This window comes from Diadema antillarum, unplaced genomic scaffold, assembly GCF_040938485.1.
Source record: "Diadema antillarum isolate AM-2024a unplaced genomic scaffold, OU_Dant_1.0 seq00000462_RagTag, whole genome shotgun sequence".
Lineage (NCBI taxonomy): Eukaryota > Metazoa > Echinodermata > Echinoidea > Diadematoida > Diadematidae > Diadema > Diadema antillarum.
In genome coordinates, this window is record NW_027271433.1 from 469,252 (window position 1) to 496,936 (window position 27,685).

The 27,685-nt window shown below is 34.6% G+C and overlaps 1 long non-coding RNA gene across 1 annotated transcript; it reads right to left on the reverse strand.

Moving 5' to 3' along the window:
• Window positions 1–586: 586 nt before the first annotated feature.
• On the reverse strand, window positions 587–25,876 carry LOC139733160 (uncharacterized). The gene is made up of 4 exons (XR_011711065.1): window positions 25,369–25,876; window positions 22,303–22,388; window positions 21,247–21,332; window positions 587–848 (listed from the first exon to the last, which is right to left on the reverse strand). It is a non-coding gene; the product is annotated as an uncharacterized lncRNA (long non-coding RNA).
• Window positions 25,877–27,685: the final 1,809 nt, after the last annotated feature.

Sequence of the window (27,685 nt, forward strand, 5' to 3'; positions counted from 1 at the left end):
AAATTTCATAAGCAACAATGAAATGCCTGATTGGAAACTATTGAACTATTAACATTTTTACAGAACAGAATGATATCCAATAACCATCCTACTATGGTATGAAAACATTAACATCTGCAACAACTGCATTGGGTTCGCCAGCACAATTATGCACTTTAAACAAAGAGTATGAGAAAGTTAGCTTTTATTGTTTTGGTCTTTGATTTTACGAAAATAAGTGTCCTACACTTTCTGACAAATCTGACACCCATCCTAGCCTGAATCAAAAACATGATTGACACTAAGCTCTAAACAAAGATTATGAAACAATTCTTTATTACACTTTGGTTCTTGATTTGTCCCTCTCTCTGTCTATTGCATACCATAAGATCATTGCTGAACAGGAAATTTTTGTGTTAAATTCCAAATGTGTATAGAAAATACTATTAAAAAAAGATTTTTCTATCACTTAACTAATAAACACTCAAAGAATATTAAAAAAAAACAAGCACTTAATGCATACTGCTTGATGATATAAACAATGTTGTGTGCAAGTCTTTCATTGTAGATGTTTAAAGAGAAGTCTACAGGTTTTTTTTTTTACCTGCAGGCTATGTTTTGCTTGAAACTGTTGAGAATGTAATCTTTGATATTATGCCAGGTTCTGTCATGCAAGATGGGCTCCTCTTTTAGGCACTGCTCAATTTGTGATTGACCAGGAAGAGTGTTGGTCAAAATAAGTTGACGGAAGTGACGTTGTACTGCTGCTTTTTCACCTGGACACCACTGCTGCCATTTCCTGATATTCCGATTCCTTGTCTTAGGTGGGTGTTTTCTCTTTGTACTTCTCACTGGAGCCACCGAAGACTCTGCATCCAGACACGGAGAATGTCAAAATGAAAAAGTGAAACAACTTGCTAATATGATGTGACAACAATAATAAGAAGACAAATCAGAAACACAGGCAAAACCACAACAGAAACAAGTGTCAAGTAGGAACAAAGGGGATTACAGTTAGGGACAGTGAAATGAAAATCCCTTATTGAAGAGTAGGTAGGAAGAGGAGAAGCAGAAGAAGGATTTGGCATATGAGGGGCAGGAGAAGAAGTAAGAGTATGAGAAAGCAGAAGCAGAAGGAGAACAAGGAGAAGAAGGAGGAAGTGAAGTGTTAAGGGCAGAAAAGGATGAGGATGATGAGGACAGCAAAGACACCGACAGCAAAGAAGAAAGGAAGATAGCAGGAGTGGGTTGAGGAGGAATAGAAGGATGACTATCTAACCACTTGATCCGCTTCATTTTCTTTAGCCGTGGGGTGTCGATAGTGGAAGATGAAATGGATTATGCTAGGATATATGTTGTCATTAACAGTAAGGATTTTGGGATTCAGTTCAATGTTTAAAGGGTATGTACAGTTCTGGTCGAGGTGAAGATTTAGCTTTTAACGTTTTGTGAGATATTCAGAAACCACTCTATGACATGTGAAAGAGCATGCAGTTCTAAGGGGTATCAAAAGTTTATTCGATGAAAATCGGTTTTGAAATGGCTGAGATATCCAAAAACAAGGTGAAACAAAGAGATACTAATAAAGTTGGGGTATGTCGCCTTTTATTATTAGCACTTTCTTGGATATCTCAGCCATTTGAAAACCAATTTTCATCAAATAAACGTTGAATCCTTCTTAAAATTACATGCTCTTTCATATTTCATAAGAGGCTTTTCATTATCTCACTTAGGAATGTTCAAAACATGAATCCTTACTTCAACCAGTACTGTACAGTCCCTTTAAAGGATATTGATGCTTTTATAGCATTCAGAAATCATTAATTTAAAACAGCCATTTTATGATTAAGTCTGATGTCAAGGATTGGTATATGCCTACCCACATGATACACTCTTAAAAAGAAAAGAGTAAATCAACATCAAAAGTGGCGAGGAGTGACAGCATTTTTACAGGTTGCATTCACCCTTTTATCTAGCTGAATCCAACAGTTAGATGTGCTAGATACAGCAAGAAAAGGAGAGAACACAACATCTTTAAAACGCTGTCACTCCTCGCCCCTTTTAAAATGCTGATTACTTACTCTTTTCTGTTACTGTAGCTAAGTAGAACTAGTACAGAATACCATCCCAAAGATAATTAGTGCAGCCATTAAGCATCTGTTCAATTCATGATCAACTGCTGAACTTCTATTGTTTAGTTCAAAGTAATTGGCCTCTTCAGACTTATTGTGATGACAAGCGTTAAGAAAATTCCACATTTTTATTGTTGCTTCGTCACTACAAAGCTGCACTTTTAATATTTAGTAAGACCAACATGATAGTAATTACTACTCCTTTTTTGGCAAAAATGCTAAAATACATGTAGAAAAAGAAAAGGAGTCACAGTCCTTTCCAACTCAGAGTAAGTTCATCGTCCTACATTCATGCATGCCGGGGGCATCACTAGACCATTTTGAAGGGGGGGGGGGGGGGTGTTATTAGACCAAATTTCAAGACATCAAATGAAGAAACATAACAATTTTCTGACAACCCCCCCCCCAAAAAAAAAAAAAAAAAATCATCAACTTTTTGAGCTTTGCTGATTGCTTATTAAAATTGAAAATTTGCCGACAAAATATTTGAATGGGGGTGGTGGTGTCACAGCCCCCCCCCCCCCCGCAACGCTGCTAGTTAAATTCAATCCAATTTTTTCAATTCAATACTTTAAAGTTCAGCAGTTTAAAGTTGATTCCTTAAAATGGTGCAGAAGTTAGGACATTCACTAGTTTTGAATGGACAAACAGATGAACAAGCATAATGTAGGCAAGCAGACAAACCTGAAAAAAATTGATGGAAAACCCCCAAAATTCAGCAAGAGAAAGTATTTCACAGAAAATTTTGTTAAAATACATTGCAAGCAGCCCTACTCGAGGAGTCAGACATCTACATGCAACTACTCTACAACATAAATGAAGCAGAAAATACTCAAATCAAAACCAAGGAATCAGTAGGTCTTGTAAAGATATTTCCTTAACATAGAAAGAAAATCATTTTAATAATCTACCATGGGAGTATAATAACTAGTAGCTGCTTGGTGGAGGTCTGCACTCTCAGAGTGCTTTCTAGTTTGTAATCTTCTTGTACAATGTCACCACTCTTATATTTCGAAACCATCATAAACACACAAAGTTGCATTCAAAAATGCTCGTTTCCTATGGAGGATGTCACCACACTTTTTGTAATGTATGTATTAGAATATCATCACTTTTAGAGTTAGCAAACCCCAAACACACATCATTACTGCATTTCCAATCTGTATGTCACCACTCTTATGCATAATTATATGCTAAGACAAAAAAAAAAACCACACATATGAAGTTTCTACGTATCAGAATGTCATCACTTTAACATTTTACATTTATATACACACACACATCATTATTATATGCAATCTTCTTGTACATGTACAATGTTACCACTAAAACCATGCACACATAAACACACAAAGTTTTTTTTATATGTTAAGATGTCACCACTTTAACAGTTTAAAAGTATATTGAATATACACACACTCACCATTATCTGCAATCTTCTTGTACAAGGTCATGACTCTTACATTTCAAAACCATATACATAAACACACAAACAAAAAGTTTCTATTTACAGTTCGACCTCGATTATCCAGCCATGTCGGGACCAGCGCTCATCCGGATAAGCGAATTGGCTGAAGGCGTCCCAATAATAGAGTTTTCCCAATAAAAGGAAGCCGGATAATCCAGGTCGAACTGTATTAGAATGTCATCACTTTAATAGCGTAAAATATACACAAATCCACACCATGATTTGCAATCTTCATGTATAATGTCACCACTCTTACATTTCAAAACCATGCAAACATCAATGCACAAAAATTTATAAAGTTTCTATGTATTAGAATGCCATTACTTTAGGAGTCACCTACCATTAATCTTCATTTGGTTGCTGTGGGTGACCAAAACATTCATGTTGTTTTTACCTAAATTTATCTAAAATTCCATATTAGTCACTTAATGTTTCACATTTAGCCTAAGAATTAAGCTCTGGAATTAAAAAATGTTGAAAATGTAGACATTCCTATATAAAATAAAGGCAAAGATAAATATGGAAACATAACTTTATTTTTTTGACCCTTGCCACATCAAAGTTGCACCCTTGTGAAACTGACCATATCAGAGTATTGACATTGTACAAGGAGATTCCTAATAATGGTGTGTGTATGTGTACATGTACAGTTTGTATACTTTTAAACTGTTAAAGGGGTGACATTTTTATACATAAAAACTGTGTGTTTATGTATGCATGGTTTTGAAATGTAAGAGTGGTAACATTGTGAAAGGAGATTGCAAATAACGGTGTGTATTGTATGTGCAGTATTGATAATACAATCTGTTAAAGTGGTGACAGCTTGATACACAATAACTTTGTGTGTTTATGTATGCATGGTTTTGAAATGGAAGAGTAGTGACATTGTACAAGAAGATTGCATATAATGGTCTGTGTTTGTCCATACAAGTGTTGAAGTGATGACATTCTCATAGAAACTTCATGTTTTGTGTTTAAGCATATGCATGGTGTGTATGTGTGTGTATGTATAGAATTAAACTGTTTAAGTGGTGACATTGTAATACATTAATCTTTACATTAATCTGTATGTTTATGTGTTCATGTATGCATGGTTTTGATATGTAAGAGTGGTGACATTGCACAAGGAGATTACTAATAATGGTGAGTTTGTGTGTATATATACTTTTAAACTGTTAAAGGAATTGTACAGTATTGGTGGAGATGAGATTTGGGCTTTTAACTTTAATAATACGAGATACCAAGAAAACACTTACAGGATATAGTACAGAGCATACCCTTGAATTCAAAGTTTATTTGATGAAAATCGGGTTTGGAATGAATGAAACATCCAAAAACAAAGTAAAACAACGCGATCGTAATAAAGTGTGGGTCACAGGTTTTATCAGAATCACTTTTTTAAAAAATATCTCAGCCATTTCAAAACCAATTTTCATCAAATAAACGTTGAATTCCTCATAGAATTACATGCTCTTTCATATTTCATAAGAGGTTTCTCATTATCTCACCAAAAAAATTTAGAAACCTAAAAATTATGTCTCAATCAAAACTGTGCAATCCCTTTAAGTGGTAACATTTTAATTCATAAAAACTGTGTGTGTTTATGTATGCATGGTTTGGAAATGTAAGAGTGGTGACATTGTAAAAGGAGATTGCAATTAATGGTGTGTGTGTGTATGTGTGTGTGTCATGTGTGTATTTGTATATTTTACTCTGTATGTGTGCTTATACCATTAAACTTTGCAAGTGATTCTAAAACAGAGACTATAAATATTTGTGTGTTTATGTATGCATGGGTTTGGCATGTAAGAGTGGTGACATTTTACGAGAAGATTGCAACTAACGGTGTACCTGTATGTATGTATATAGAATTAAACTGTTAAAGTGGTGACATTTTAATACATTTATCTTGATACATTAGTGTTTATGTAGCATGGTTTTGAAATATCACGAGTAGTGACATTGTACATTGTACCCTTATAATTGTACCTTTACCTGTACATTGTACCCTAATAATAGAGGTGGGCTATAGAGGGTCAATTTTAGGTCATATTTACAGAACATACTCATCACACCTTGGTTTGATGACTTTTTGCCTACTGACACCATTTTTGAAAAAAAGAACGAAAAAAATGCAAAATCCGGGGTGCCCCGGCCGAAATCGTAAAAAATCCAAGATGGCCGCCGTTTCGGCTTTAAAAAGACATTTTTGGCCATAACTCGGCTATTTTTTGGTCTATTGTGATGGTTTTGGTGTCTAACCCCATGTTTTAGGGGTCAAGGAAATGGATTATCATAATAATTTTAGTGGAAAACCTAAGCTTCTCCATGAAACTAACCTTTTCCCCATATTTAGGGTTGAATTTCCTTCTCCTTTACCCCTACCCCAACCGCCATTTTTTTGCCTTTTTTTCCGCATTTTTTTCAAGTCATGTTAACTACCATACTTTTGATAACAAGTTCTAGCAATCTGGTCTTTTGTTTTCTACCGACAATACAGCAACAAATAATATACAAATAGCTTACGGTATACATGTATGTGTCATGCCAAAACTGGTATGTGGCTGGTGCATTCAGAATGCACGGTAACTGTGGAACCAGTATTGTACTGTATCTGCTTGATAGTGTCCATTAACATTTTGGTCCTAAGACCTTTAACAATATAAATAAATAAACATAATAATAAATAATAACAAATAACTTACATTATACATGGTTTACACATGTGTCATGCACATATCGGTATAGTGTGGCTTGTGCATTCAGGATGTATGGTACATTGTAACAGAAGCCAGTGCTTATACTGTATCTGCTTTGTAGTGCTGATAAACATTTGGTATTCAGACCTGTAGTGCATGACACATATGTAAACCATGTATAATGTAAGTTATTTGTATATTTCTTGCTGTATTGTTGCAAGAAAACACCACATTGATAGCTAGAACTTGTTATCAAAATGATGGTAGTTAATATGACTTGAAAAAAATACGGAAAAAAGTGCAAAAAATAGCGGTTGGGGTAGGGGTAAAGGAGAAGGAAATTTAACCCTAAATATGGGGAAAAGGTTAGTTTCATGTAGAAGTTTAGGTTTTACACTAAAATTATCATGATAATCCATTTCCTTGACCCCTAAAACATGGGGTAAGACACCAAAATCATCACAATAGACCAAAAAATAGCCGAGTTATGGCTAAAAATGTCTTTTTAAAGCCGAAACGGCGGCCATCTTGGATTTTTTACGATTTCGGCCGGGGCACCCCGGATTTTGCATTTTTTTCGTTCTTTTTTTCAAAAATGGTGTCAGTAGGCAAAAAGTCATCAAACTAAGGTGTGATGAGCATGTTCTGAAAATGTCACCCTCTATAGCCCACCTCTACTAATAATGGTGTGTGTATAAATGTGTACCGGTATGTACTTTTAAACGGTTAAAATGGTGACATTTTGATACGTAAAAACTTTGTGTGTTTATGTATGCATGGTTTTGAAATGTAAGAGTGGTGACATTGTACAAATAGATTGCAGATAATGGTGTGTGTGTGTATGCGGGGTAAATACTTTTAAACTGTTAAAGTGGTGACATCTTGATACATAAAAACTTTGTGTGTTTATGTATGCATGGTTTTGAAATGGAAGAGTGATGACATTGTACAAGAAGATTTCAAATAATGGTCTGTGTTTGTGGTATATGGATACTTTCTATCCCTTAAAGTGATGACAATACAAAGAAAGTTTATAAATATTTGTGCATTTTTGTATGCATGGTTTTGAAATGTACTAAAGAGAGGAGACATTGTACAAGAAGATTGGAAATAATGGTGTGTATACCTGTGTGTATACATACAGTGTTAAAGTGATGACGTATTCTAATTCATAGAAATGTGATATGTTTGTGTGTTGAAGCATATGCATGGTTTTGAAATATTAGAGTGGTGATAGGTAGATTGGAAATAATCTAGTGTGTTTGTGGTGAAATATGCTAACACCTAAAGTAATGGCATTCTAATTCATAGAAACTTTATAATTTTTTTGTGCATTGATGTATGCATGGTTTTGAAATGTAAGAGTGGTTATATTCGGAAAACTCTTATTATCCGGACGCATTCAGGCAGTGAAGGACTTTTTTTTTTCATCCAAAAATTGAGAAAAAACAGTGACTTTAACATCTTTTCATGGATCTATTTCACTAATTGCATAAGATAAGAATGATAGGTTTCTCAATATCTAATGACTGAGGTAAAACATGTGTGATTTTCACATAAAGATATAACATACTTTATTTTTATGAAGACGTTAACGATACAATTTTGTGCTGGCTAGCATAGATTACACCAACGTTGTGGGGTACACTACCTGCCTACCTGCCTAGCTGCCAGTGCACTGGGACAGCAGCTTGGATGGCAGCTACATTAACACTGTGTCTCCCATATCCAGCCAATTCGCTTATCCGGATGAGCCCCGGTCCCGACATGGCCGGATAATTGAGGTCGAACTGTACATAGAAACTTTTTGTTTAAGTGTGTTTATGTATATGGTTTGAAATGTAAGAGTAATGACATTGTACAAGAAGATTGCAGATAATGGTGTGTGTGTGATACTTTTAAACTGTTAAAGTGGTGACATCTTAATACATTTTGTGTGTTAATGTGTGCATGGTTTTAGTGGTAACATTGTACAAGAAGATTGCATAGAGTGTGTGTGTGTATAATAATGATAATAGTGAGACTCTTATAAAGTGCTCATATCTACCTAAAAAAGATACTCAAGGCGCTATAGAATAGAGTACAAATTGTGTCACGTTGCAACAGTATCACAGAAAATAATAAGACACTAAACCAAGAGACAATAAGCCTATGTATACGTACACATACTATACATACAGGTATACAATACTGTGTGTTGACATGGAAAGTGTTAAAGTGATGACATTCTGATACGTAGAAACTTCATATATGTTTCTTTTTGTTTTTTGTTTAAGCATATTTCATGATCAGTTTTACAGTAAAGGGTGTAACTTTAATGTGGCAAGGGTCAAAAATTAAAGTTGTGTTTCCATTCTTATCTTTGCCTTTATTTTATAAAGGAATGTCTATATTTTCAATATTTTGTCATTCCAGAGCTTAATTCTTAGGCTAAATACGAAAAATGAAGTGACTATTATGGAATTTGAGATAAATTTAGGTAAAAACAACATGAATGTTTTGGTCACCCATAGCAACCAAATGAAAATAAATGGTGGATGTAATGCAACTTTTCATTTGCTGTGAACATATATTTGAAATATCAAAACACTTTTCCCCCAACAGATATTCACTCTTGCAATTATTTGGATGTGAACTTCAAATTCCAAGGTAAAAATGGTACCTGACAAACTATTTTTAAGTTAAAAGAATGTTATAGAAGCAAGAGCCACTCTAAACATAGCCCCAAATTATCTCTTGGTAACAAACATTTATCAATCCAAATCCCAAAGAAATTCAATTATTTTTAACAAAGTTGAAATTTTCAGATTTCTGTGTTTCGGAGGCTTCGGTTAACAAAGTAGTGCGTTTCGGAGGCTTCAAAACTGTTAACACAAAGTTCTAGTCCTGTATTCACTTAAAATAATAAAACTACAGTAAGCAACTATCACAACACCAGTGCTAGAATAACAACAGGGCATCAATAAAATGTGAATAACAGTATACAGATGTACATTTTATGGCAGTACATAATGTCAACTCTTCATACTTATTATTATCAGGAAATTGGCTTCCACAAAAGGTCAATAGCACAATCAGGATTATGCAATTGTGTAACATTGCAAAAATGAAAAAAACTTGGTGAAAATGTTTTTTTTTTTTTGTTGTTTGTTGTAGCTGAGTGTTCAAATTTTCATTTCATGTAAAGAAAGAGTCAACATTTTGCATTAAACTGCGCATAAATTAGCATTTAAATTAGGGGTGTCGAATTACATTGAAATGACTAATATATTGGAAAAATTCATTTTAAAAAAAAGGAGAATGTTTTTTTCATCTGATATTGCTGTTAGATATTCCTGATAAATATCCCTTTCATTCACCACCAGCACATAGCTATGACATATCACAAAATATGAATGAATTTCATATTTTCACTTCTCAAAATGGATGATCAATTTTGTAGGCATTATTTTGAATTCAAATAAAACCACTTTTACATATTTTATCATATTTCCCTTTTGCCAAAGAGTGAAGAGGCGAAACTTCAGGAATAGGTAACAGACATATAGTGGCCATTATTACAAATTTTTATGAAATTAGGGCTGGTACTTTGGAAGATATCATATTTTTCATCAAAAAATTATCTGTACAGTTTGACCTTGAATGTGCGCACAGTATTTGGATCAATTCTCATATTTGTAAACAGAGATAGAAGAATGAATGTGAGATTTATGATGACTTGAGTTGATATCCAAGCTGTGACACTCAAACAATGACATATTAAGCCAAAATACTATGTTTTTGCTTATGATACCTTTAGAAATTGAACAAGCATTGAAATATGAACACTGAACACTTATTATATGACCTTCATGCAGTATAACATGGGCGTGTATCGCACTTTTTTATGCTTAGCAATTTGTAAAAATATAGAAAAATAAGTTCCTATTGCTCAAATTTGCTCAAATTTTCACACAATAGATTTCTACATATGTACAATTCATGGTTAAAAAAACAAGGATATTCAATAAGGGGAAAAAATTGTTTAAAGTAGTCAAATTAGGATATACCTCACTGAAAATACTGAAAAACGGCTGCACTTATTTTACTCAGCATTTGAAAATGGCTCAAAACTCAAAACTGGCCGAACATTTATTGGCAAACAGCGCACCATATTGTAGTGTGTCTTCAGTACTTTCAGGAAAGGCAGAAAAATAAGCTGTTTCTCCATGTATAGCTGTACAGCATGGGTTAAAAGGTCACAATGTCACAAAAATAAGCCAACATTACACTCCTACCAGGATGGGACTCCAGACCTTATAACTTTCTCCAGCTGAAAGAACCACTGTTTTTTATTGCATGCAAGCAATGCCAGGAAAAAATCCATTAATTTGATACCAAACACATAGGGGTAGACCTAAAATATGGACCTCAAATCTTGATTTTACGTAAGTTGTAAAACGCTTTTTTTTTTGACGCAATACGTGGATTTGGGGGACTTTTTGGTAATTAATCTTTGATAATTAACAGTAAATGAGAAGAAATTAGCTATTGTCTTACCACATGTGATTACTGATGTCTTAGCATGCTGCATGTGAATTTTTAAGTCAGTTGGTGCATTCTTTTAGAAGTTACAATTTTTTAAAGTGAGAAAGTCATGATTGCATAACCTGATTGTGCTTATCACCAAAAGTGAATAACAATCTGTGTACACTTTGAGCGATTCTCAGTTCGAATTTATGACATTACGTGTACATGTGGCAATATGATTCTAAAGGAAACTGCAACAGTGGCAATAAAGGTAACACTGATTAGGAACATCTTTTTTTGGCGGCTTGAAGTTAGCAGCAACACATGTTTCGGAGGCTTCATCATAACTGTTAACATGCAAAAAATGGTCCATTTTAATGTGATATGAAGTACATTAATGCAGCTGATTGTTTCCAAATAACTAACAATGTTGTAACATGTGAAATAGTATAATATGTATGCAGAAAAAAGACTTTCCATCATTTGTTAAGAGACAAAGAAAAGTATCATTTTAAATCTTTAAGCTCAGTTGTATATTTGCATGTGTACATGTATATGACTGTGGCAGTGCAGAACATGAGTAGGCTACGCACATGTACAGCTGTATGCATTTGTCAAACTTTTCACCATAATACAAAAAGAGTTACTTTCAATGAGTTTGAACTGCAGCTAGACTTAATGCAAAGATTATGTTTGCTTGCTTTATTTGCATTTTATAAGGACAGTTTGTGGGATGTACAACCACCCATCATAATTGTATATCACATGTGAAATCGATTTCAGCTGTTGATGAGAATGGGATGTATAGAAAATAGACTATGTGATGGCATGACAGTTAGAATACAACATAGTCTTGTAAAATATAAAAATGGGTAAAGGCTTTTAAACATTCTTTTGCATATGGACCATGCCTAATATCCTCATATGTATAGCTATCAATTGCAATGATCATGGTCATAGAACAGCAATCTAAAATGCTGATTAGCCATTCCATGTAAAGGTTATCATCAAACTGAAAAAAATGGAGTTGAAATAATCATATGGGTGATATTATCATGGAGATAAAAGTTGAAATGGTCAAGATCCCATTCATCTTTTTGAATTACCTGTTAAAAAGATACATACCCTATCGTATACCCATGACTGTGTATGAATTTTGAATTTAAAAAATGTTGACCAAATGTATAGTTCCCTCTATTATGATAGGTAGAATTTTGCTTTCTTTTTCTGTGGTATACAAGTCACCTCTGTTTCATATCATTTTCTCTTATTTTTTACGCTTCAAAGGCTTCTTTTTTATAGTTATTGTATAAAATTCCAGTTTGTGTGACTCCTGTGACAGGTAGGAGGTCTGTTTTTTAAGGTAACACTAGTAAAACATTGAGAACTTGCAAACAGAACTTTTACTGTTTCTAAAATGACAACCTTTTAGCAAAAGCAGATTAAAAAGGAGCAAATGTGATTAAATATCTGAGTTTGTTTTAGAATATAAGCCCACAGACTACAGTTTTAACCCTTTGAATTTCAAAATACACTTAGGGGGTTGTAACTTTTTTCCAGAAAAGCCAGGACTAAACAGACTATGAAGATTTCAATCATTTCAATATTGTTCTTCATGAACATAACTTCTCCAGTCACCCACCCATGTAAACTACATGTACCCCATGGCAACAGTCTATAAGTAGAGGTATATTATGTCATTTTAAACAATCCTATCCCAACCATTACTGTCCATATACTGCACCGAGAACTACATCCGCAAACATGTCATAGAGTGTCACACTGCTGTCACACATGTATGATAAGAGATGTTTCGTAACACAAGTTATATTTTGTTTACTCAAAAATACTCAAGTGGTTACTGCCAGCATGACAAAATATGGAAAATAGAGTATAGTATCAAGATTGTGTTGCACCTACCATACATCAGATCTGACAATACATAATTGTACAGATTGATATGAAAACCTGTCTGAATGAAGTAATCAAATGTCAAAATTCCAAAACAATACCCTGTGATGCACGTCACACCACAGAAATGATAATCTGCAGGATATTAGCTATTTTCTATCCAATCACAAATTTATTGGTTACTTTCCTCCAAATAAGTATTGGAGATGAAAGCCAAAGAACTTGTTAGGAAATGGAAAGCTGAAAAAGGTCAGATTTTAGTATGGCAAAAACAAATGCCATGTGAGTAACAATGGAATGGATTTGTCAATATGTTAAAATGGACATGTAGAAGATTGTGTTTTGAAACTATTACACTCAGATGGTAGTGAGTCGAAAGTTTGCTTTTGATCATGCATAAATGGTACAACCTATTCAAAAGTAATATATTTCTTAGTTTTGTGTATGCTTCCCTTTTGAATAACCCTCTATTAAAATCCTTGAATCTTCAGGCCAGGAAGAATGTTCAGTTAAAAAAAAAAGAAGGAAAAAAAGTATATTTAATACTAAATAATCAAGTAATTATTTGGTCTTCATTTTTTAAGCCTGACCAGTCGAAAGAGTGATAAAAAATGGTACACAAAACTTCATCTTCTCTCAAGAGTAAAAATGAGATATCCAACTTAATAAGAACATTGATGTGTCCACAACTATTTGCTTTGTTGCACTACTGTTGCATGATGTAGGCATGCACACTAGCTGGAAGTCATTTTCATTTCTCACAATATCTAGCCTATTCCGTTGTTTCAAAAGGAAACCTACAAAATAAATGCTTTTCACACATTTAAACAACTGTGTAAACCTTGTTTGATGAACCAACAATTCTCATTCAGTCCAAACAGTTATTTAATAGACTCAGAATGGATCAAAACATTCCATTAACATGCTGTTAACATGAAATGAAGCCTCCAAAATGTCTGGAAAATTCATTTGGTATGCCTTATGTTTTTATGAAAATCATCATGTTATGTAGAAAGTGATGGGTAAATTGTGTCTTTTTTGGTTGATATACACTGTTTAAACATATTTGTGGGGCAACATCCTCATCTGCCAATATTTCATTACTGAATGAAAAGGTGAGTTGATGTATGACACGTCTGCGCTGTTAAAGAAAAATAGGTAAATTGATAGTAAATCTATATTGGTGAGTAAACAAAGGAGCCAGAAAACTGAATGTGATAAAATATCTTTTAGATATGTCATAAATGATCATTGGGTGGGTGAACAATGAATGTAATTTAATTTTGTCCAGAGAAAATCACGAAAATGCAGTGTTAACATCCTTCTGAAGCCTCCGAAACCACTTTTTCTCTATAAAGTGTATTGGCTCAAAATATTATTGCAGTATCACAATGTTTTAATTATTTTTGTTGTCTGCCCATGGCTGTTGATGATTTCATGGCATAATTTGAGGCAGACACTCAAAGAATTTATCAGAAATGTTAAATTAGATGTTTCTGCTGTTTCGGAGGCTTCAATGTGTTTCGGAGGCTTCACATGTTAATGGAAAATGTGTACTGTCTCCTATTTTCAGAGAGTTTGGCAGATCTTAACTATTTTTGGTTTATTAGGTTAGGGCCCCATGTCCTACATTTGACATATATAGATTGGGTCTCTTCTCTCATCTGTATTCATATTATTTGATTAAACACTTTGTTTCGGAGGCTTCAAAACTGCTAACGGAAATTTCTCTCGATGAAGTAAAATCATCACAAAATTTCAAATAGCCCTAGAACCAAGTAAACTTTGATGTAAGTCTAAAGTTTAGCTGTACCTTAATATTTTCAGCATAAAAGAAAGTAACCAAAACACATCCACTGATCATTACTGTCCGTCAAAGTTTGCTCACAATTGTTAACGGAAAATGAAACCTCCGAAACCTCAAATTTGAAGACATAGTATTCTAAAGACTATGCTACCCAACGTGGCTACTCATAAGGTGACACACATGGGAAAAAATCTTTGAGATCTATAAATCTATGTGTTCAGGGTGGGCGAAAAGACTAAAAATTGAAAGTTACACCCTTTACCGTAAAACTGACCATATACTTTTAAATTGTTGAAGTGGTGAACTCTTAATACATAAAAACTTTGTGTGTTTATGTATGCATGGTTTTGAAATGGAAGAGTGGTGACAATGTGCAAGAAGATTGCATATAATGGTGTGTGTTTGTTGTATGTAAAGTGTAGACGTGATGACATTCTGATAGAAACTTCATGTTTTTGTGTTTAAGCATATGCATGGTGTGTGCGTGTACGTATAGAATTAAACTGTTGAAGTGGTGACATTGTAATACATTAATCTATATTATACATTAATCTTTATGTTTGTGTGTTCATGTACATGTATGCATGGTTTTGACAATTGAAAAGTGGTGACATTGTACAAAAGAGATTACTCATAATGGCGAGTTTGTGTGTATATATACTTTTAAACGGTTAAAGTGGTGACATTTTGGTACATAAAAACTTTGTGTGTTTATGTATGCGTGGTTTGGAATTGTAAGAGTGGTGACATTGTAAAAGGAGATTGCAATTAATGGTGTGTGTGTGTGTATGTGTGTATCTAAATATAAACTCTTTATGTGCCACAGTGGAAACCCCCTGTGTGCCACATTGTTCTGAGACACCAATGTGGTCATATGTTGAGAAAACAATCTATTTTCCAAATCTATAAAACCTTTATATATCTCTGTTAAAGTGTATACAAACTGAGCCAAATTGTCGAGAAAATACCAAGCTTTGCTTTGATTGTAAATTCTATGACAAATCTATAATTGCTTTTCTTTCAAATGCCCTGTAGCTACAATGTACATTTCTGTAAATGCATGACTTTTGCACAAAAAGCAGTGACAGAGACTTAGAATTTGCACACAAATTGAGTATGAAACACTGCTAGTTAGTCAATCATCGCATTAAATGCAAGTTATAGACAAAAGGAACGGAATCGTGAGAAACGCTTTCATTCGCATGTGTCACATTTAAATTTTGAGTACAATTTATGTTAAAATGGTGACATCTTAATACATAAAATCTTTGTGTGTTAAAGATGTATGCATGATTTTGAAATGGAAGAGTGGTGACATTGTACAAGAAGATTTCAAATAATTGTTTGTGTGTGTATACATACTTGTAAAGTGTGAAAGTTATGACATTCTAATACCAGGTACACAAAAACCTCATACCAGCTTTAACACATGGTTTTGAAATATGTTATCAGAGCGGTGATATGCAGATTGGAAATAATTGTGTGTGTTTGTGGTATGTGCCTTCCATCTCTTAAAGTGATGACACTACAAAGTAACTTTATAAATTTATGTCTAACAGGTGCATTTATGTATGCATTATATGTTTTGACATGTACAAAGAGTGGTGACATTGTTCAAGAAAATGTAAATAATGGTTTGGGTGTGTGTATAACTACCTTTAAACTGTTAAAGTGGTGACATTCTAATACAGAAAAACTTTGTGTGTTTACGTGTGCATGGTTTTGAAATGTAAGAGTGGTGACATTGTACAAGAAGATTGCGTATAAATGGTGTGTGTGTGTACATCTTGTACGTACATGTAAATTGTCAAAGTGATGACATTCTGATAGAAACTTCATATGTTTTTGTGTTTAAAGGACAAGTTCACCTTCATATGTATGTGGATTGAGTGAATGCCACAATATTAATAGAACACATAAGAGAAAGTTTGGGGAAAATCGGACAATCTGTTCAAAAGTTATGAATTTTTACAGTATCTGCACAGTCACTGCTGGATGAGAAGACTACTACAGTGTATGATGTCATATGTGTACAACGATATAAAGAAAATAAAAAGAGAAATTCACAAAACTTCACTTTTTGAATAAAGTGCACATTTCTTCGACATGTTACTGACATATGTTAAGGGTAGTATTATTCCCCCTGCCTTCTGAAAAAGAGAAGTCAAGTGTTCTTTTGTTATGCGAGAAAAGTGAAAATATGTTGAATTTTCTTTATTCTTTCTTGATATCGTTGTACTCATGCGACATCACAAGCTACATTGTATACTAAGTAGTCTTCTCATCCAGTCTTGAGTGAGGAGAAACTTCAAAAATTCATAACTTTTGAACGGGTTGTCCATTTCTCCTCAAACTCTCACTGATGTGTTCTACTAATATTGCTCCATGCACTCAACCCACATGTCTATGAAGGTGAACTTGTGTTTTAAGCAAATGCATGGTTTTGAAATGTAAGAGTGGTAATGTGGGGATTGGAAATGATGGTGAGTGTTTGTGGTATTTATACTTATGTATTCTTGCTAACTCTAAATATGTGATGATTTTCTTATACATAGAAGCTTTATATTTATAAATTCTTGTTTTGTATGCATGGTTTTGAATGGAAAGAGGGGTGACTTTACACTACACGCACCATTATCAGGAATCTCCTTGTACAATGTCACCACTCTTACATTTCAAAACCATGCATGCATAAACACATTTAGATGAATATGTCACCACTTTAACAGTTTAATTCTATATATTATAGACACACTCACACACAAACACACACACACACACACCATAAGTTGGAATCTTCTTGTACAATGTCACCACTCTTGTATGCCAAATCCATGCATACATAAACACACAAATATCTATAGTCTCTGTTTTAGATTATATTAATAATGCACATCCACACACCATTATTTGCAATCTCCTTTTACAATGTCACCACTCTTTAATATTTCAAGACCATGCATACATAAGCACATAAACATAAAGATTAATGTATAATATAGATTAATGTATTACAATGTCACCACTTTATGTATGATATAGATTAATGTAACAATGTCACCACTTGAACAGTTTAATTCTATACATGATACACACACACCGTGCATATGCTTTTAAAAAAACACAAAAACATGAAGTTTCTATCAGAATGTCATCACTTCAACACTTTACATGTATAACAAACACACACCATTATGTGCGATCTTCTTGTACAATGTCACCACTCTTCCATTTCAAAACCATGCATACATAAACACACAAAGTTTTTATGTATTAAGATGTCACCACTTTAACAGTTTAAAAGTATACACACACCATTACTAGGAATCTTCTCGTACAATGTCACCACTCTTACATTTCAAAACCATGCATGCTTTTACACATTTAGATTAATGTTTAAATGTCACCTCCTTAACAGTTTAATAGACACACACACACACACACACACACACACCATAAGTTGCAATCTTCTTGTACAATGTCACCACTCTTGTATGCCCAAACCATGCATACATAAACACACAAACATCTATAGTCTCTGTTTTAGATTGTATTAATAATAATACACATATATATCCACACCATTATTTGTAATCTCCTTTTACAATGTCACCACTCTTATTTCAAGACCATGCATACATTTAAACACATACAATTTTTATGCATCAAATGTCACCACTTTAACAGTTTAAAAGTATATACACAAACACACACCATTATTAGGAATATCCTTGTACAATATCACCATTCTTACATTTCAAAACCATGCATACATAAACACATAAACATAAAGATTAATTAATGTATAAAGATACACTGTAAATGTATTACAATGTCACCACTTCATCAGTTTAATTCTATTTATACACTCACACACACACACACAAACACACACCATAAGTTGCAATCTTCTTGTACAATGTCACCACTCTTCATATGTCAAAACCATGCATACATGAACACATAAACATAAGATTAATGTATAATATAGGTTAAAGTATTACAATGTCACCACTTCAACAGTTTAATTCTATACATTCACACACACACCATGCATATGCTTAAACACAAAAACATGAAGTTTCTATCAGAATGTCATCACTTCAACACTTTACATGTATAACAAACACACACCATTATATGCAATCTTCTTGTACAATGTCACCACTCTTACATTTCAAAACCATGCATCATAAACACACAAAGTTTTTATGTATTAAGATGTCACCACTTTAACAGTTTAAAAGTATATACAGATACACACACCATTGTTAGGAATCTCCTTGTACAATGTCACCACTCTTACATTTCAAAACCATGCATACATAAACACATAAACATAAAGATTATTTGTATAAAGATAAATGTACTTATGTCCCCATTTTATCAGTTTAATTCTATATATACACAAACACACACAAACACACACCATAAGTTGCAATCGTCTTGTACAATGTCACCACTCATTATATGTCAAAACCATGCATACATGAACACATAAACATAAAGATTAATGTTATAATATAGATTAATGTATTACAATGTCACCACTTAACAACATATATACATACACACACACACACACCATGCACATGCTTAAACACAAAAACATGAAGTTTCTATCAGAGTGTCATCACTTCAACACTTTAACAAACACACACCATTATATGCAATCTTCTTGTACATTGTCACCACTCTTCCATTTCAAAACCATGCATCATAAACACACAAAGTTTTTATGTATTAAGATGTCACCACTTAAATAGTTTAAAAATACTCTTACATTTCAAAACCATGCATACATCAACACATAAACATAAAGATTAATGCATTTAGAAATAAAATCTCACCACTTTAACAGTTTAATTCTTTATATTATAGACACACACACACACACGTACACACACCATAAGTTATCTTCTTGTACAATGTCACCACTCTTGTATGCCAAAACCATGCATACATAAACACACAAACATCTATAGTCTCTGTTTGAGAATGTCATCACTTGCACAGTTTAAAAGTATATAATATGCACTCACCCACACAATATATCTTCTTGTACAATATCACCACTCTTACATTTCAAAACCATGCATACAAAAACACCAACATTTGTAAAATGTGAATGTATTGTTATCACTTTAAGAGTTAGAAAGATATGATATTCAAATGCACACCATTATTTGCAATCTTCAAGTCACCACTCTTTCTGTTCAAAACCATGCATACAAAACAAGCATTTATAGAGCTTCTTTGTATTTATAAGAAAATCATCTTATTTCGAGTTAGCAAGTATACATATTCACTACCACAAACACTCACCATTATTTCCAATCTGCACATCACCACTCTTACATTTCAAAACCATGCATATGCTTAAACACAAAAACATTAAGTTTCTATCAGAATGTCATCGCTTCAACACTTTACATGTATATACACACACCATTTATATGTAATCTTCTTGTACAATGTCACCACTCTTACATTTCAAAACCATGCAAACAATGTACATAAACACTCACAGTTTGCTATAAAAATGTCACCCCTTTCACAGTTACAAATATATACACACATCATTAGATGCAATCTTCTTGTACAATGTCACCACTCTCACATTTCAAAACCATGCATAAAAATGTATGCACAAATACATACACGTATATAGATGAAGTTTCTTTCATCAGAATATACATTCAAACAATTTTGTTCTAGCAAAAAGGTATGTGCATTTTTTACGCACAATGCGAATGGTAAAATTGTTGCCATAACATCACACTTTCATCACATAAAAATATATTTTCCTGTGCAAAGAGCAAAAGAAGTCGCTTCTTTATATTTTAAACACAAAAAAGTAACCCCCAATCAAAATGACATACCTTTTTAATGAAAAATTGTTGAGTGAAATAACCGAGCAGAAGTGTTTCCATACTTGACTAGTTTTTTAATTAAAATGAGATTGTTCTGTTTAGTCATGCATGAGTTAGAACACATTAAATGCAAAAATGTCACATTTCAGAAATCGAAAGAGTATTTTTTGTTTTGTTTTTAAGGGCACAAGTGTAAGTTGTGTGCTCATTCATGTAACACTCAATTTCACACAGAAGTTAGTAAATACTAGTAGGTATAGAAACAATCCTGCCAAGTTTATTTATTTTTTTTTTTACAACAATGTTTCATTAAAACCTGATGCCATTTTCCTCAGGGTTGACGGGAGTTATTATTATTTTTTTTTTGTTGTGTTGATATTGCATCTTCTTTAAAGAGCACACAATTCTGTTCAGATGGTACAAACAATGGGAATCCTGTGAGACCTGAGACAATAATGGCAGATTTGTGAGCCGGCTCATCTTCAATGTACATTATGCAGCTTGTAGCTTCCATTTATAAGTGCAACCATTCTTTGTTTTTTGTTTTGCGCACTTGACGAAAAAGTTACAAGGGTGTATTCCATGGCAACCATTTACCATTGAGAGTGTGCATAAGAAAATTGCGCATCTATTACATTTTGCTAGATAAAAATCACTGAAATATTTTTAGAGATAATGAATAAAGGCTAGGGGGGAACTTACTTCTTTGAGGAGAGTACAGAAAGATTTCATATTACGTAAACAGTATGTTATTACATAGGGTATAGAACATATGTATTTGTACTCACTTTCTCCACTTCCTACATATTGTATGAAATCACAAAACTAATACAATTTGACTTATCTAGAAGGAATACTGATTGCTTACTGTGTCTTTCGTCTAATCAGGTGCCTCGTCATCAATGTCTATGTGTGAAGATGCCTGTCCCTCCCTTCTGTGACAGTATCCATGGGCTGTACGACAATTGGATAAATTATATGACAAAGTTTCGACAGGTCATCATTGGTTTTGAGAGCTAGCATAATGTGCAATGCTTAAGCCTACGCAAAACAACAACAACAAAACAAACAATGTCAGTACCCACTGGACCGACAAGAAAATTGAGCATGTATACCTTTTGCTATTGCTAGCTAAAAATCACCATTTGATATTTGTAGAGATATATCATAAATAAAGGCTGGGGGGAGAGAACTTACTTCTTTGAGGAGTGTATACACAATACAAAGAGATTTGACATTTACTTGAACAGTAAGTATATTATTACATAGGGTATAGTACTAACTACACGCAACCGCACGTCTACCCTCTTGTAGATGTTGTCATTTTCAGCGGTGGGTGTACGTTTCCTTTATGAATATCTTTATTCATTGTAGAAAACTGAAATGCACAAATACATACACGTATATAGATGAAGTTTCTTTGATCAGAATATACATTCAAACAATTTTGTTCTAGCACAAAGGTATGTGCATTTTTTACGCACAATGCGAATGGTAAAATTGTTGCCATAACATCACACTTTCATCACATAAAAATATATTTTCCTGTGCAAAGAGCAAAAGAAGTCGCTTCTTTATATTTTAAACACAAAAAAGTAACCCCCAATCAAAATGACATACCTTTTTAATGAAAAATTGTTGAGTGAAATAACCGAGCAGAAATAACCATTGAGAGTGTGCATAAGAAAATTGCGCATCTATTACATTTTGCTAGATAAAAATCACTGAAATATTTTTAGAGATAATGAATAAAGGCTAGGGGGGAACTTACTTCTTTGAGTACAGAAAGATTTCATATTACGTAAACAGTATGTTATTACATAGGGTATAGAACATATGTATTTGTACTCACTTTCTCCACTTCCTACAGAAATCACAAAACTAATACAATTTGACTTATCTACAAGGAATACTGATTGCTTACTGTGTCTTTCGTCTAATCAGGTGCCTCGTCATCAATGTCTATGTGTGAAGATGCCTGTCCCTCTCTTCTGTGACAGTATCCATGGGCTGTACGACAATTGAATAAATTATAAGTTTCGACAGGTCATCATTGGTTTTGAGAGCTAGCATAATGTGCAATGCTTAAGCCTACGCAAAACAACAACAACAAAACAAACTAGAACCGGAATTTGTCAACACTGACAAATTAGGTGATCCGATTTTTGTTTTAATCAATGATTCGAGTCCTGATAGTGTAAAGTCTCAGCTACAACATGTTAAAATCTGAGAGAAATTCACCGAAGCATAAGTAAGATAGTGCTGGATAAAGACAGTCATGTCAATTTTCACATCTAGAAAAATTCCCTCCCATAGAGATAACACGTCATAACGAAGATAGAAAAAGAAGTACATATGACCTTTGACCCCACTTTGCACAATCAAGATGGCATCTGAGCAAAATGTGGTTATTTTATGAAATGATCCTTGTAACATGGTCTTTACGTGTGCAAAATATGGGAAAGATAGGACATGTATTAATCAAGATACAGGATGAAACATCTATGACCTTTGACCCTAATTTACATACCCAAGATGGCGTCTGATTAAGTAGTTGTTATTTTGTAAAATAATGTTCGTGACATGAACTAAACATATGCAAAATATGGTGGTGATAGGGTATGTTTTTCTTGAGTTATTGCACAAAAAGTTGCAGAAAGACAAAAATATTTCAATACAACGAATTACTAAAGCGCATGTTGAGGTTGGGAATACCCAGCTCAGAATATTTACAAGAGCCAGAGGTTATAGTGATGATTGCCCCGGTTTACTATAGAGAACGGCGGTAGAGTCTACATGCACAGTGCCTCCAAGACCAAGTTAGCACAAACTGCTATGAACGATAACCCCACTGCACTGTAGAGTGGTCCAAAGTCAAAGATCGAGCGCGCTATACGAATCTGTGCAACATTCATTCATCACTGCTCATCTCATGACCATGGCAGCCATGGTATGGTACCTCGAGCAAGGCCTCACCATCACAAAGTGAATGGTGGAGGAACTGACAGCTATGTCTTCTATGGAAGACGGAGGAGAGATCAACATGTCGCCATTCAAGAAGAGGAAACAGAGTATACAATACAGTGACATCTCAGACTCAGAGGAGGAGGAAGAAAAGGAGGAAGAGTTCATATCTGTGGAGGTCCACAAAGATCATTTGAAAGTGGACTGGCTGAAACAGCGACCCTCCCACTCTGGAAAAGTTAGGAGGAAGATATCTCTGCAGAGAATATTTAGATAAGGAATCCCCATAGTCTGGGTGTACGTCAAAAACCCACCGAAATCTGTGATTAAAATCAGGTCTGTAAGCATCCGTATTGCTGCACTCCTCATCTTCTGCGTGTTATTTGAATGGCAATCACTCTCGTATACTACAACGTAGCGAGTCAGAAAAGTTCATATGACCTAGTCGAGGCAGAAGTGATGACCTTGTCGGAGCGAAGGGATGCAGCAAAGGTCAGATCATGAGAGCAGCACACGCTGAAATACATGTACGTAGCAGACAACAAGCTTTACGTAACACACAAAACGCAAGGGCGTACGTAAAATGTTACCACGGTGCTTCCGGTTGAGAGTTCGTGGTAGCTAGTTCGTTCATTTTGTGAATCATCGCACAATCTACTCCGAAAAATTCAACAATAAGGTCTGGATACCAACAAAACACCAAATTCAACTCAATCATCAGCAAAATATGATGTAGGTGAGTGGTAAAAATTATCTTACTGTTAAAATCAAACAAAATAAAAGACATTTTATGTGATTTTGCCGTCAAAAGCGACGATCGTTTACAACATTAATAAACACTATATGTCAGACTGCTGTGCAAAGCACAGCGGTCTGGTTAGGCTAGATAGTACATGTATTAGTACTCAGTTTCTCCACTTCCTACTGGTACATACTGTATTAAATCACATGTTGTGCATAATTATGCAATGTCACCACTCTTACAATTCAAAGTTACATGTATGCATATTTAATATGCTTTAATAGACATACAAACATGTACATGAAGTTTCTATGTATTAGAATGGCATCACTCGTTCTCTATCATTGTTTTTTTCCCAGCCCAACGCTTAGAAATATGATATTAAGTGCTTTATAAATGTTATGTATTATTATTATTATTATTATTATTATTTAACAGATCACAAGTATAAATACACACACACTTGCTTTTTGCAATCTTCTTGTCATTGTAACCACTTGTGCACTCTTACATTTCAAAGCCATTATGCCTACATGTACTTATAAACAGCTGTGGAGTGTGGTACTTTGTTAGTGGAAGAAGATAAGGAGAAGGATAAAAAGGAGAATGAATAGTACACTATACCCATAACAAACCAGAACAGGAAGGAGGATTAGTAGCTGTAGCACCCGAGTGCAAAGAAAGCTGATGAAAAGACAGATGGTCGGAATGAACAGGGGAGAAATTGAAGACTAAGGTAACAGAACATGAAAAGCATGACAATGATGTAACTGTTAGAGGAGGAAGGGAACAAAGGAGAATTAATGGTGAAACAGATGATGGAACTAGAACTAGAAAAGGATAGCATGAAGAAGGGGAAGAAAATGGTTAATGGCTGACTACGGTATTATCATTATTGTTATTATTTCATTCATAAAAATTTGTGCATGATAGCAGAACAGAACACTTCGTTCATATCACTGCAAAATGCGTCAGAATTCTAGCCTACTCTACGCTAGGCACTTTCTTCTGTAGAACCAGTATACGGCAGGATTTCTACGTGATCTGGTGTCTGGTGATTCGCACATTTTTGGTGCGGTGAGCTGAGAGGCGGCGTGCAAGAAGAGGCCAGGTGGGCCATTGAGGAGTGGTCACAGAGGCCTACTACAATTTGTTATGTATGGGACTGAAGATTTGCCGTCGTTGCTACAATACGGACACGCAGTGGTGTTGCCTATTTCACGAGTATATCTTACCTTTAAAAAAATAAAATTTAGGCCTATCCAGTAGTCATCACTAACTTACCTTTTCCTTCCGAAGACACAGCAGATGAACAATGTCTCGTGCGAGTTGAGAGAGACGTCTACGTCTAGCTAGCTTCACACCTCCCCAGCAGTCAATTTTCTTCGTCATGTTAGCTACTAGCGATCGCCGGGTCGCCCAGCGATATTTGCGAGATGACGTCACGCGGCGTACGCGTACGCGTAGGTAGAGCTCCACATAACTGGTGACATCTCCGACAGAAAATTTATGGGGATTCCCCGGGTGTAAGTGAGAGATGGCGCTGTTCAATTTTTCTCCTCTGTCAGGGTATTTGCTTGTTCCTATCCAATTGATGACTATGCTCAGAAAACAGTATAATTTGAAAATTGACTCCATAGGGGGTTCCTCTTCGTAAATTTATGCTCAGTTACAACCGATGACGTCACCAGTTGTCTGTGTGTCACCAGTTTGAAGGTGTGTATCTATATGCATGTCATCGGTTGTAATGGGTGCACAAGTGCACACACACACACACACACACACACACACACACACACACAAGTTGTGAGTTTCAGTTTTCAAGAGAGAGGATTTACACTTGTTATCAAATATGTGATGAACATTCCACGATGTACTTCCCATGGAAGTCTAATGAATAAAGACTGTCTGATTCAAGGATTTACTGTAGGCTAGACTGGGAAAAAAAGAACCAGAAGTACAGTAACATGCAAACAGAAAAACAAAACCCACAATCAGACAGACAAACAAACAAATAAACAAATATTGTTAACTGTTTTGATCTGAGGTAGAATATGAACAGCATAACCTGAAAACAGCAAAAAAAAAAAAAAAAATGTATATATACATATATATATACATGGCTCGACACTAACTTTTTTGTTTGGTGGCCCGATGGGGCCACCAAAATCCTAAATTTCAAATTTTTGGTGGCCCGAGAGAAAAATTTGGTGTCCCCCCCAAAAAAAAACAATAAAGAACATTAAAAGTCCTTTTTTTATGAGTCAAATATTCAAGTTTATGATAGTAAGAATTAGAAGTTGGACATATCTACTCATAAATAAACTTCAACAAACTTGCAACACTCACTCTCAGGCACTCATTCAGTCCTTTTCATCCATCCTTTAAACAAATTTAACTGCTAATTTCCGGCGCAAAAAGTTACGAATTTATTGACATACTTTTCAAAAAATTTTGGTGGCCCGAAGCGGGCCACCAAATTTGCCCTTTTTTAAAATTTGGTGGCCCGACTTTCATTTTTGGTGGCCCCGGGCCACCGGGACACCGTTAGTGTCGAGCCCTGATATATATATATATATATATAATAACATAGGATCGGAAATTTTTCAAGTTTCTTGACTTCTATAGAACAAGTCATTCTATCAATGTGAGCTCTCTCTACTTCACTACATACAACATTTGAAGATCTGTACTCACAAGCAAGCAAACAAGCAAACACACACACACACACACACACACACAAAGCAGACTAAAGGGTTTGAAAATGGAGACTACATGGGGTGCTGGTAACTGCCAAGACAGTTATGATTGAAGGTGGAAGAAACTAAATCCTCCTAGACAGTCTCACTCATGTCTATCCCTGCAGGCCACCTGAGACCCCCAGCCATCAATACCACAAACCACCACACCAGATGGTTACTTGCATCACAGCGTCTCTCACATCCCAGTCAGCTATTATTAGCCAGTAGTCCCTCAAGGAATATGGGGAAAGAATTGCACAGCAGGAAAACAAAACAAAATAGAGAGTAGATGTAATGGAGTATGATTTTTTGAATCCTATGAGCATCGACATTAGAATAACATCAATAACAATTACTATAATCCTCAGTGCCATTACTTTTATTACCTCCGCCAAGGGAGGAGGCTATGTTTTCATTAGCGTTGGTTTGTTTGTCTGTGTGCAAAATAACTCAAAAAGTTGTACACAGATTTGGATGAAATTTACAGGAAAGTTAAAGAAGGACACAAGGAACAGATGATATAATTTTGGTAGTGATCGGGGAATTTCTGTGAATTTTATGAAGGATTTGTGATATTTTGGTAGGTAGGGTCAATGAACTTTGGAGTTCAAGCTGCACATATATTTTTTTTTTAGGTTTGCATACACGCACTAAAGTGTGTACTCTGGTTTCTGCTAGAGCGAGGCATGCTGCGCAGCTGGAAGTTGATGACATAACAAAAGGCTTCTACATTGGGAAATCAGCATGCATACATATACATATGGGTGGGAATCACTGATCTCAATGGAAGAACAAGATCAGTGGTGGAAATTAGCTGCTTGGCGGAGGTCTACGCTCTCAGAGTACTTCTCTAGTTATTA